The 14,402-nt window shown below is 36.1% G+C and overlaps 1 protein-coding gene across 3 annotated transcripts in view; it reads right to left on the reverse strand.

The window, feature by feature from the left end:
* Positions 1–14,402, reverse strand: part of CWC27 (CWC27 spliceosome associated cyclophilin) — a 182,972-nt gene that overhangs the window by 37,765 nt on the left and 130,805 nt on the right. The window lies entirely within an intron of this gene.

A 14,402-nucleotide genomic window follows, 5' to 3' on the forward strand; every position in this document is an offset into this window, starting at 1 on the left:
TCACTTTGAAATTACACACTTTTATGGTACAGTGTGACCACTTAGGAAATGGCATGAATCCTCAAAATAGATTTAATTCTCTATTTAGCTTTCTTAATTTTTCCTTTTGTATTTTCCCTTAAGATATTAGAAATTTTTAAAAACTTGTTTTTAAAGCCCCACTATTCAAATACAAAATTTGATCTTGCTTTTTTCCAGAGCATTGTTTTGTTGAGTTTACAATTCAGATAGCAGTCATGTTGGTAATATCTTTACAGTCATAATAGCACATAAATTAGTTTAAAAATAGCACACAAAGTATTATACTAAAAACCAATTCAAACGAATTTAAATGAACTTATCTAATAAACTGAGAGATGAAGGAACTTAGATCAGTAAAGACAACTTCTGAACACTAAACATTAAATCCGTTTAAACTGGGCTTGTCTTATCTTTTACTAATAAATTATATAGATTATGTCTGATAAGCTTTTTAGCAGTTGTTTCTCCATTCATCTTAATAACGATCATAAAAACCAATTACAATACATAAATGATTACTGAGAATTATTGAGGTACAGGATGGCTTTTCTTCTGTCAGCTGACAGCTTTCCACCTGTCAGCTGCAGTGTGTTCCTCCTGTTTGAATTTACCTCGTTCTCCCTCACACGGACCTCAGGACTAGCACAAAAGTTGATTGATGTTGCTTCCTGGTCCCTCAACAGAGCACACTTTGTACTTCTCCAGGTGGTGTGACCCACAATTCTTGTGGTTTGATGGCCACCTTGACAACACCCCTATGTTGCCCTGTCATTCTGGATGTGGCAACTGCAAATTATATACACTGCCTTGTAGCAATAAGAAAAGAAATGCAAAATTCTTCAAGATTAAAAAAATTTCATAAAACCAATAAGGGAGACTATGAAAGAAGGAATGCTACCTAAAATTTCCTGTGACTGTGATCACCCGAGCAAATTAAACACTGCAGAAGACCTGCATTTCTAACTGTACTAAGGTAGGTTCTATTGTTTTGTTGTAAACTCATGATGTATTTTTCTCCAAGTAGTTATAAAAGTTTACCAACTGGTTCAAAATCGTCCTGAAATACTTGCATGTGTGGTATGGCAGACTATCCTTTACATCCCCTAAATGGCTGAGGAAACTGAAGCAATACAGTGGCTTCTAAAATACAAGTATGACCACTACTACCGGCACCATCACCATTTTTCAGGACCTAGCACATCTGAGATGTAATTCTAAGTACTCTGCATGCTTTCTCACTTAATACTGTAACAACAGAAGGGGTATTACTATCTCTATGTTATGCATGAGGAAACAGAGGTTCAGAGAGGTTAAGTATCTTGCCGAAGGTTATATGGGTAATAAATGATAAGAGCAAGGATTCAAACTCAAGCTGTCAGACTTCAAAGCCCATGTGTTTTAAAAACTCCATTGTAGTGCAAGTCATGGGGGAAGAGGGGCCTTGTTAGGTATGGGAGAGAGGAAAACGAAGACAACTCCAGTGTTAAGTAGCTTATAGGCTGGAAAAGGGATAAGACATACTCTCTAACTGTGTGGTGAAACAAATGACATAAAAGAGGTCCGGATAAATACTTAGGAAATCCATGCAGAAGAGGGAGAGGAATAGCTGGGGAGAGGCTGTGAAGGAGAAAGAAGACAAAGCCACAGCAGGTAGGAGGGACAGTCATAACCAACGCCTGAAGGCAACACAGTGCAGGACGCACAAGAGGAAAGGGAAAAACGTTTTTGGAAAATGAGGAATGGGTGAGTAAGATGGGGGATAAGGAGAGTAAGATAAATATCTGAGCATGAAAGTCCCTACGGGCCAGATCAAAGAATTTTAACTTTATTTTGGTGAGCAGTGAGCAGCCATGGTTTATATTTTTCAGGTCGAAACTGCAAGGATATCATTCACAATGTTTGTGAACCTTTTATAAAACTAAATGAGGTGTGAACCACCCTAGATTGTTACGTTGTTTGAACTCATGTCTAAGAATTTTTTAAAACGGTATTTTCTTATGGTACTGGCTTGAGTTAGTGGATAAAATGGGGGGGAGGGGGCAAAGTTCCAAGTTTCCTGATGCCCATACTTCTTTCAATCAAGGAAAACAATGCATTTCTCAGTAGTTCAGTGAACAAGAGAACAAAGGCGGTAAGAGGAGAGAGAAGCAAAGAGGAAGTCTGACTCCCAAAATCTTGTAGAGATTTTCACCAATTACTTTTGGAAGAAACTTTGAGAAATATCCTGGTAAAATTATTTTTCCACATCTATCAGAACATTCTAATTTAAGTGTGAAAATATGTGCAATTATTTGAGAGCACCATGCCATTGTTTCTGGCTGTTCACCGTCTCAGAATTTTTTACCTGCCTAGAACATGTTCTCTACTACAGGTACACAAATTCTGATTCAGACTTCACCCCTCTTCCCCAACCCCCATCTTTAATGATATCTCTAGCAAGCTAAATTTTGAAATGATGTGAGGATAGGAAAAAAGGTCACCAAACCATGCTTCATCTGAAGTTGATCTGTGTCCAAATGTGCTTTCTGGAAAATGGGGGTGGAGGGTGAGTTGGATGGGGGTCACCTTCCTCAGTCTTAGTGGTATTGCTGTGAATTGTAGGCCAGCCCTCAGTCGGCTGATTCTGGCTTCCAGTTAACAGGTCATATTGCTTGTGGCTTATTTTATTTTTTAAGGAAACAATGGTTTGCAGTTTTATAGTGGAAAGAATATTGGACAGAAGATAGGACTCCTTAAATCTACTGTTTAAGTTAGCATGAGTACTAAATATCTTTAGTGCTTTGGTTTCTTCATTTGCAAAATGGAAACTATAATACTTGTTTAATCTACTTTTCAGGGCTGTTACAGAACCAAATGTAATGAGGCATGTGACAAGACTTTGTAAACTGTTCATGTTATATAAATAAAAGGTATTATTACCTGGCAGTGACTACATGGCACAGTATTTTGTCTATAAGCTACTTTATTAGTTATGGTTGCCTTCAAATGATCAAATCTCACTTGAAGAAGCAAAGAGTAGATACACTATTTTTCATTTTATTAACATACTTGTTTGAATAAAAAATATTTCTATATATTAAGTCAAAATTTCAAAGCACCAATAAAACTTATAATGGAATGTGGAAAACGCTTTTGTGACATGAATTATCAAAGTTTAATTTGTATTTCTATACATTTGGATATTCAAATGTAGCAATCTTATGACGTTTACCTATAATTCTGAATTTGCTTAAGAATAAGCAGTATCTTCTGGTACATTGATAGGATGGAAAATGCTTTGCTATTGCCATCTTCTACTATAGCTAATACTTGTACAAATACTGCTTTTGATGTGCCAGTCAGTATCCCAAGTGCCTATGCAATAATCACTCTTTAAATAAAGTAGGGTAGTTGCTTCCACTAAAAAGATCAGGGCATTACACTTGGAAACCTATCTTTTTGGAAAAAAAGCTGAAAACTAGAAAAAATATGTGATGAGTGACTGTGAGTGAGCTCTGACTGAGCAGGGCACCAAAGTTGGACCCAAGAATGTGAGTTCCTTGAGGCAGGGACTTTTCCGATTTATTTGCCATTTGATGTCCAGAGCCTAGAACAGTACCTACACATTTTCAAGCATTCAATAAATATTATTTGAATGAATTAATTTTATTTTCTTTCTTTTTTTGAAATTAAAAAACAACAACAACAACAATAAAATGGTAAGTGATTTTTCAGGGGAAAAGGGATCCCTAGTGAAAGGAATTGAAAGAGAATAGGGAGACGGTCGGGACAAAGCAGAGTAGGCTGCATAACTGGCTTTCCTTGTCCCAAATCTTGAAGAGCTGTAATCATCAGGTACCAGGCTTAATGTCTCTGAATATTTTTTATGTGGCATACAGCCAAACATGATCAGGAAACAACAGAAATATAATACTCATCAAGGTGATTTGTCAACTAAAGTTAGAGTCTCTGAACTCTATGTTATAAAAATACATTTGCTAGGGAAAAGAAAAAAATTATTATTTTTTAAGTGCCTTAGTTTTGAAATGGCATTAATTAAACCTTTAATGAAGAGGGATTATTTTGTTTTATTTGTCTGATTAATTTCATAAACTAAAATTGTTGCTAAAGCAATCTTACACTTTTTCTTGGTGAGGTGGAAAATTTCTCACCCTCTTATTGTGGATTAGAACGTAATTACAGACACATTCTCACTGATTAATTTTTGAAAAATCTTTGGCTTAGTCACAAAACAAAGTCAACACATTGAATGGATTGAGTTCAATATTTCGAATTAGCAACTTTACATTCTATTCCCAGCTCCGTCACTCGCTGGAGTAAAGGCTTAAGTCCACCCCACAAATGCTCTGTCTCTATTTTCTTACATGGCAAACTCAGTACTAATTACTATTGCCTTAAAGGTATGCAATGTAGTTAATTAATTAGTGTGATACACTGTTAAAAATACCCAGAATAATAAGCGTGTGAAGAAGAGAAAAATAAGCAAGTCAATATTGGGAAATATTTCTGAGAAGCTGATTGGATTCTATCCCAATAGTCTGCCCAGCATCTTCACAAGATACAACAGACTAGCAAAGTCTTTGACTGTAGTAAATACTACAACCATTGTGTCTTCAACTACAACCAAAATGGCAAGAATAAACATTCTTCTATATATACACCTCATATGGCAACCCAACCCAGTATGGAATAAACCCAAGGGACTTCTCCATGGGTTTTGTAGAAGGAAAAGTACAGAGGACTTATCTCTGATGTTGTTTTTCTATAGCAGACTCAGCCAGTCTCCTTAAGTCACAGGAAATAAACGCAGCTTATAAAAAGGAAATCAATGCAGCTATTTCCTGGTTGGGATTACACGAAAGAAGCCCAAACTGTAAGGTTGCTTCTAGAGAGAAAGTATAGTAATATAGTATCTAATATACACTGTCAAATAGTAATAATAAAACTATAGACTTGAGAGAGAGGGTAAAAATGACTGTATGAAAAATTCCATACCTTTTCCACTCTATGTTCCAAACACACAACTTGCAAGATAAGAAAAGGTATCATGATTTCACTTATCTCCACGCATTTGCACGCATTATATCCTCTGTCCAGAACACCTTTATTCAACTAACTTACTCACCTGAACCAGTAGCCTCAAAAATCTGTAAAAGTGAGAGGTGTCTAGTGTATAAAATGACTCACTGAGAGGTGAAAACAAAATGCTAGAATTCTGTTTATATTTTGTTGTATGTTTGAAACTATTATTATTTATTTTTGGTGTATATATGTTACATATAATACATAATACATATGAGTTACACATTTAAAAAAACATATCTTAGAATATTCACTTTATTTTATAACCCAAATGTCCATCAATTGACAAACAGATGAACAAAATGTGGTCTAGCCATAAAATAAAATATTATTTAATTATAAAGAGGAATGAAGTACTTGATGTATCCTACAACATACATGAACCTTAAAAACATTATGCCAAGTGAAAGAAGTCAGTCACAAAGAGCCACATATTATATGATTCCATTTATGTGAAATATCCAGAACAGAGAAATCTATAGAGACAGAGATACATCAGTGATTGCCTAGGGCTGGAGGCGAGCAGGCTGACACCACACAGCAAATAGCAAAGGAAGGATTTCTCTCTGAGATGATGAAACTTCTAAACTTGACTGAGGTGATGGCTGAAGAGGTCCACAAATATGGTAAAAACCACTGAACTCCACATTTTAAATGGGTGAACTGTATGGTATATGAACTATACCTCAGCAAAACTGTTTAAAATAAAATTAAAAAAACAAAAAACTTTATTCTACTGGTGTACTAAAATATTTTTTGAAGACTACCCTTTTCAATACTGATAATTCTGCTTGGGTGAATGTATCTAGAAAGATATGTTGCAGTCTAGATTTCACTGTCTTTCCTTTGCTCCCCTAAATCTTCATGAGAATATGTACCATCCTCTATTAATATCTGGTAAATTGTCCCTTTTACCTGCTAAACTACAAACCTCACAGTCTCACCCCACACTATGAATTAAAATAATTTTCAGGTGGCTTAAGTAATTAAAAATACAATAATAAAAGAACTAGAGGAAGATAGGGATTAATGTTTAAACCATCTTGACCAGAGACCTGGGAAGCTTCAAAAAGTACTGACATCTGGACCTCACCTCGTGAGCTTTCAACCCTCCAGGTGATTCTAATGTGCAGAAAACTTTGAGAACCATTGGTCTTGTGATGAAGGAGAGATCAAGAAAGGCATCTTAGAGGAATGATCTTAAACAATGCCTTGAATATGGAGGCAAGATTCATTACATATGGAAGGCATTGCAGGAAGAGGGAGCTGTGACAGCAAAGGCTGAGACAGGAAATAGGTGGTATGTAGAAAAATGCAGGCTGCACGGCACATAGGATCCACTGTGAGAGATGAGACTACTATGGCAGGCCAGGTCGAGGCCATCTAGGGCCTTCTAAGGCATGCAAAGGATTTTATCCTGGAGGAAATGAGACGCCATTAAAGAATTTTATGAAGGGGATTGACACATGATCAAGTTTGTGTTTAAGGAAAGCCACACACAGAATGTATTGGCAGGATCTGAGAGTAGCAACAGAGATCTGCTGGCAGCCTGTTAGCAGGTTGTTAAAATAACCCAACAGAAAACACACACACACACAGACACACACACACACACACACACACAAAACTGTGGCTAAAATGGTTGCGGTAGGGCATAAGGCACAAACTAGAAACTTGTAGGAAAGGGGTGGAGTTTGCAAGAGAAATGTTCAAAGAACAGATTTGTTTTGAGGATATTGCAGTACTTAGAGATTTGAATCTAATGCCATTCATTCAGAAAAATATGAGAACACTAATCCTGTGCTGACACATGATAAATGATGTTTTTCTCTAAAAATACCTCTAGGTATCTAGACAATAAAAGTTTCCAAAATAATTATCCCCGAGGTCTTGGATTTCACATTCATTTTAAGAAATCTTAAGAAAATTTTCATTTCCGAAGTAAAATAATACATTTCCTTGAGGTTGTAATTTCCACATTTACCAAGGTTCTTAAAAGAAAACTCAAATCTAAAAAAAAAAAAAAAAAAAAAAATCCCTTAAACACCAACTAAGTAAAATTAAAGCTGTCTTGTACAGTACCATAAGCTCTCAAGTGAGATTTCAAAAGTCTTCCCAAACAGTAGGGCCTTGCACACATTAAAGTGAGTGGTTGTCAAACTGAAACTGTTGTCTGATCCTATTTCATCAAAAGTACGTACTATTCATGATCTCTCCCCTATATAGGTTATTTCTTCTATGGAATTGAGAATTGAGGTTCTATAAACTACTGAATTATTGAACTCATTACAGAAATGACCATGTTACAGAGATGTGCCGTCTCCTGTAGTTGGACCCATTTCGTCATTTCATCTCCCTCAGTGAGGAAGCTTTTCTTGACATACCGTGTTTCCCTGAAAATAAGACCTAGCTGGACCATAGCTCTAATGTGTCTTTTGGAGCAAAAATAATATAAGACTCGGTCTTATTTTACTATAAGACTGGGTCTTTATAATATAATATAATACAATATAATACAACAAAATATAATACTAGGACGTATATAATGTAATATAATATAATATAATATAATATAATATAATATAATATAATATAATATAATATAATAATATATAATATAATAAAATAAATATAGTATAGTATAATATAATAATGGGTCTTCCTTATATAATGTAATGTAATATAATATATTATCGGGTCTTATATTAATTTTTGCTCCAAAAGACGCATTAGAGCTGACTGTCTGGCTAGGTCTTATTTTCAGGGAAACACTAGTAGTTTTCACTGCTCTGAATCTCATGAAGTCTTATAGTTCATCTGCACACTAAATTTAGCACTTGAAATATTAATAATTAATACCATTTAACTATGACTATTGGTTATTAATACTGCTTGACTATTAACTATAAAATATGTTTCATGTGAATAGTCTCGTTCTACCCAGTAGAGGCTATTTTAGAACAAGGGGGAAGCATTCTGCGGGTTTTTTTCTGGCATTAGCTCAGTGTTATTAGACATTTATTCTAACCCAATGGTTTTTGAACTCTTTGGATCAAGACCTATTGTAGGAAATATACATTTTCATCTGAAGTCTACACACAAACATGTTTGGTATATAGCTAATATGTAAAATTTTATATACAAGGTTGAACCATATAAAATTACTGACATTGTATTATTTTATCTACAAAATAATAATTTCATATTGTTCAACGAAATAGAATGAAAAAATTCAAAATTTCATACACTATTTACCCTTACTACATGTGATGCACTCCGATGTTCTCTTGTCTATGCCATTCCATTAAATAAAAAATGTTGATGAATATACAATACTGATTTCGTGATCCACCAGTGAATTACTGGCTACAATTTGAAAAACCCCACCCTATCCTCTAACCTATATGCTAAGTGTACCTCTAGCACCAGCCTTCACCTAACAGGATGAAAGGATTCTGAGAGACTCACAAATAGCCCAGCGCAGTGGGGTAAAGATGTAGTAAGAAATACGGATGATGAAACTGCCTAGAAAAATAATCTGTACACTTAGCAGAAGTGGCAAGGATCATTCTAAACGGAGGGAATTCAGAGATTGGAGATTCTGATTAAATCTTTTCTGATTTGACAGCTAAACTGATCCCATACCGGAATGTGATTCACATGGCTGACTAGTTATGCACAGACTGAGGGTTAGTCCTCGGAGCACAGTGGTAGGTTTTATAAGGCTCTCTCCAAAGCCCTCCCTGAATCCAAAACAAGTTTACATGTATGGCAGATTTCTCTGCATAAAGAGGGGAAGCCCATAGGGAATATTTCTGACACTTTTTTTCCTTGCTTTCTAGAAGATCATCTTTATGTGAAATGAACTGTATAACACTTCCATGCAGTATATCATTTTCTAAAAGTGAAGCTTATCCAGTTCTGTTAATAACTAGTGAAACGGTACAGATGATACCAGATTGCGGACGTACTGCTTATATTCTGATTAGGCTTTCAGCTGATTAAAATGATGTTTATATAAATATCTTGTACAGCTGTTTAATTATTAACCATTTTGTCAGTGAAACGCAGAAAACATGAGATCTTATCCAAATGACTTAACTATGAGCAGGCAGATAGATGCTGATACAGGCACGGGCGAGTGGCACTGTCAGCACTCAGGTGCAGCTAAATGAGACTAGACTTCAAGCCGGAGTGCAGGAATCCACACAGGCTAACATGGGAGCAGGAAGAATGCTGTTAGCCTGCTCACTGGAGCTCAAATCGTGTGCATGCATACCACCCCCTCTCATCCTTCATGTTACCAACAGCTTTATCTGATGGAACAGTGTTGACAGAACTTGAACTGGTGCCAGCCCTACTGATGAGGAACAAGGTGGAACAGTTGCTGGCTGGAGGGAATGTTTCCTTTTTAGGAAGTAGCAGTAAGATGATATATGAAAACATGGTTGGAATGGACTGTCGCAGGTTGCTGATATAAGAAATATTTTTAGTTTTTAGAAAACAATGGATCAAAGACAGTCAAATAAGTGGCCAATGTATACAAGAAGGCACTCAAACACTGAGATGAAAAGTATCACGTAAATAATAACTGGCCACGTAGATAAGCATACTAGCAACCGAATTGAGTTCTAGTTGATGCGGGATTATGTTTGGTCCTTTTACATCAGCAGATTAAGCATGAGAAGAATAGTAACGATAAGAATGATAAGTCCTAGTCAGCTGAGAGGCCTGACTACTTACCATGCCAACCAAAAACTATGATGCCAATATAAAAATGAGATGGAAAAGAAATTCTTTGTCTAATTGCAGGAAAGAAGTAAAACTTGAGGCAGTTAAATTTTATAACTGTAAAAGCTTACAAGGGAAAATGGTAACAGTAGTTTCATTAACAAACATTTTTCTTAAACTCAGCATAGATGTATTCATTCTCAAGTCCAGACCAATATGAGCCAACCTCTTTCATCTGCTCCATCATCCAATTTCATGTTACAACACAAAGGCAGCCACTGTATTTTCTTCACTGAACTGTGAACCTGAATGTCTATCACTCTATTCTCCTCAAATTTTGTGAAATTGGATATGTTTATCCACAATGCAAATGATAAATGATGTTCCTGATACTCACCAAATGGAGCCACAAAATCCAGAAATGCATATTGAAATGTTAAAGAGGAAATAAATCACATTCTGGACAGTTCAGTGTTAGATTATTTTTTTACATGCATTGGATAAGATGTACACATTTATGGTATATGTCTGTGTGTATCTACATAGCTGGTATACTAGTATCTCAGCATACCAGAATACTTCAAATAATTCCTTCTAGGTAAAAGAGTTTATAAATATCGTTTTCTCTACCACCTAACAAAAACAGGTGATAATCATGCCTGCTAACCTTACTTGACTGATTAAAAATAATTTTATCTAGCATTTGAAATATTTTGACTGTGGTTCTGGCTTGCATAGTTGCTGGAAGAGATAATTTGTGGTTGGGAAGAGAGGAAATGATGTGGGTAAAACATGGAGGAATCTGATGGCAAAGCAACATATTCTGCATTCCATTGTGTAAAAAGTACATACTGGCAGTAAATAAGATATCAGTAACTAATTTATTAATTATTTGAAAAGTACTTCAATCTAACATATAGAAAATAATAGATTCTTATATTTAATAAGCAGTGCTTGTTTTTTCATTTTGAGATGATAGGCAAAAAAACTCCCCCAAACCCAGCAGATTCATAATCACTTTTCTGGAGCTAACGGCTCTCTTGGCTCAGGTGCAGGCTTATACAGTATTCCACAAAACCCTGTACTATATTGACTGCTACTGCTATGGACAGAGGACTGCAGTTGCTATTAGTCAATTTCAGTCCTACCAGCTGTGTTGATGCTCATGGGGAAAAAAAATCAATTAACTTATCTGAGCCACAACAATTTCCTTCTGTAAAATACCACTTGTTCTACCTTTCTCATGGGTTCTTGTAAAAGAGAAATGAGGGGAGGGGAAAAGAAAACAGGCATAATAACATTATTCACAGGTATGTGCTTATGTTAGACACAGGTGATTGCCCAAGTAATAACTCTTCTATCTTCTTTTTTGCTAACAAAATCCAGATTTGGTTTAGGCAACAGAATGCTCAGTATCAGAGGACAAATCCTGACTGTTTTAAGCCATTTAGTTTATCTTTCATCTTTCATTTCACTCACTCATTCTCCAAATACGTTTTTGAATACCCATCACATGCCAAATACTATTCTAAGTGTTAGGAAGACAATAATAAAGAAAACCTAGGAAGACAGAAACAATAAATAAGTTAAACATATAGTATATCAGAAGATGATAAGATAATTCAGAGAAGAATGAAGTAGGGAAGGGCAATTACGGAGTGCCAAGGCGATGTGGTCAAAGAGCCTCAGTGAGAATAAGACCTGAGAAGTAACGGAATGAGTCATGTTTATATCTGGAGGAACTTCAATCCAGACAAAGTAATAGCATGTGCAATGGCCTTGAGGCAGAGAGCACGCCAATATGTACTTAAATCAGTACAGAAGAGATTACTGTGCCAGAACAAAGTGAATTTCAAGGACATGAAATCAGAGAGGTTAAAAGAAGGTGAGGGGCACAGATTATGTAAACGCTTGTAGGCACACATAGGGTCTTTGGCATTTAAGAAATCATTGGTGGGTTAAAAAAGAAAAGGAGTGACAACATCCAACTTAGACTTTTAAAGGACCATCCTGGTTGTTATGTTGAAAATAGGCCGCCGGTGGAAACAAAGATCAGTTAAGAGACAACTGTGCACTATCTAGGTGGGAGATGACTGGGGCTCCCCACCAGGGTATAACAGTGAAAGTGGTCAGATTATACGAGTATATCCTGGGTTTGCTGATCAGTTTGATTGGGGATATAAAAGAAAGAGAGGAATAAAGGGTAATTCTAAGATTAACTGAGATAGGAAAGATTTCAGGAGCAACAGGTTTGGAAGATAAGATCAGTAGTTCAGTTTGGGACATGTTAAGATGCCTACTAAACACTTTGGACATTACAAATATATACATATTTAAATGTGTGAGATTAAAGTTAAATATATGACAGGAGAGAAGAAGTAAGTGTAAGAAGTATAACAGAGAAGAAACTGGAGGTCAAGTAAAAACGGTGATTCAAAGAAGAGGGAGTGAGCAGCAGTACAAAATGCTGGTGACAGATCACTTACGAGGAGTAAGCAGCTGACTTGTGAGGATGGAAGTGTAAGGAGTATATTTAAGAGGAAGTAGGAGGAGAGGAATTGGAAATGGCAAGAATTTACATTCTTTCAAGGAATTTTTCTGGGAACAAGGACAAAGCTAAAAGGCAGTAGCTGGAGGACGATGTGGGGACAAGAGAAGTTGTATGTATGTATGTATGTATGTATGTATGTATGTATGTATGTATTTATTTTAAGTTGTATTTATTTTTAACAGAGAAAATACTGCACGCTTGCACGCTGATGGTAAATGATCTGGCAAAGAGGGAAATTTGAGGATGCAGGAGAGAAAGAAGAGGAGTGTTGTGATGTGTTCAAGGAGAGGAGAGGCAGCAGGATCTAGTGCAGCAGAGGAGGCGGTGGCCTCAGAATAGGAACGGCTCATCTGCAGTTACAGGACGGCAGGCACAAAAATGGCCCAGATGCAGGTGAGCTGGTAGTTGTGGTGACAGGAGTTTTCTTCTGGTTGCTCACAGTTAAGAAATCCCACTCCTCTTTGCCAGTGATTGGTCCAGGTCACATGTTCCTTCTCAGCAGACCCAGTTTTGGCCGATAATATGTAAAGGGAAGTCTATGGTAGGGGTTTCTGGGAAAGATCTTTTTTCCCATAAAGAAAAAGGTCCAAGAGGTGAAAGGCTTTTTGCATCTACCTTTCCTTCCTGCTTTGTATGCCATTCTGCGAAGACATGAAGCTTAGAGCTGCTGTAGACATCTTATGACTGGGAGGGAACATCTACAATGGTCCAGTAACTTTGCAAATATGGGTGAAATCTGAGGTCCATTAGAACAGAGGTTTGTGTTGTTCACCCCCCCCCCCCACCACCAGCTTTATTGAGGTATAATTGACAAGTAAAATTGTAAGATATTTAAAGTGTGCAATGTAAGGATAGGATATACATATGCTTACACATTGTGAAAAGATTTCAGAGGTCTTTATTTTGTTCCCTGGTGTATTCAAAGTGTCCAAAGAGTGCCTGGCACATAGTACACACTCAATCAGTATTTGTTGAATAAATGAACTATGATCAATATGGAACATGTTTTACAGGAATTCACAGTTAAGTAATATACACAAGCAAATAAAGAGATAATTACACTAGCATGCTCCAAGTTGTAAGATAGGGCTACGTACTGGATGCTAGGAAGCTGAGGCAAGTTTAGCTCATCTTGACTCAGAAATACAATCAACTTAGCTGACTGAAAATCAGCTCATCCCTGTTTGGATGTTAATTATAAAATGTTTTGCTCCCATATCAATATTTCCGTACCTTCTTGAATTTCTTTATAAAAATATATAAAAAATAAATATGTTTTACATAATCCTTGTATTTTCCTTGGTAAGACACAAATAGGACCATGATCTTGAGTCACATTTGTTTTATTCATTAACTTCACTCTTTCCCCTGGTCTCCATCTTTTTTTGACCTAGGAGTACACGCATACTGATGAAATATTTTACCACAGCTATCAACAGTTTTTATACAAAAGCATACAGGATGCCCTGTTTTAAACATTTAAGAGTTTCAATGTCTGTTTTTTTCTTCAGAAGAGTTATATTTCTATGTTCCATGCCAGGATGCTTTTTCCTCCTTTCATTTTAGCAGATACCATTATCTTTTTTTTTCTAGAATCATTTTGGTATACCTGAGTACAATGAGCTCCTTCACTATACACCAGAAGATAAAGTATTTACAATTTTATTATAGGAGCACACATGTGGCATTATATGCACAGGAATAAAATTAAAGCTGAAGTGTCCAAAGCCTGGACTAAAACCATATTTATACTGCTGAAGGCAAGAAAAATTATTTAGTCTACAGTAACAAGTAAGTAGCAGCAAAACAAATATTTGGTTGACTGTGGAAAGCCAATGTTTTCATTACTTGTTACAAGCATAAAAGCTAAAAACAGGCTGACAAAGCACATTCTGACAGCAAATAACACATGTATTCATCAATATTTTGGCGTATATAAAACTGTGACTCCTAATTATCGATTTATATGTAATGAAGGTATAACCAACTTTGCCTTAAGTATACCATATGCTATTAT

The sequence above is a fragment of the Rhinolophus hipposideros genome (assembly GCF_964194185.1).
Source record: "Rhinolophus hipposideros genome assembly, chromosome: 7".
Classification (NCBI taxonomy): Eukaryota; Metazoa; Chordata; class Mammalia; order Chiroptera; family Rhinolophidae; genus Rhinolophus; species Rhinolophus hipposideros.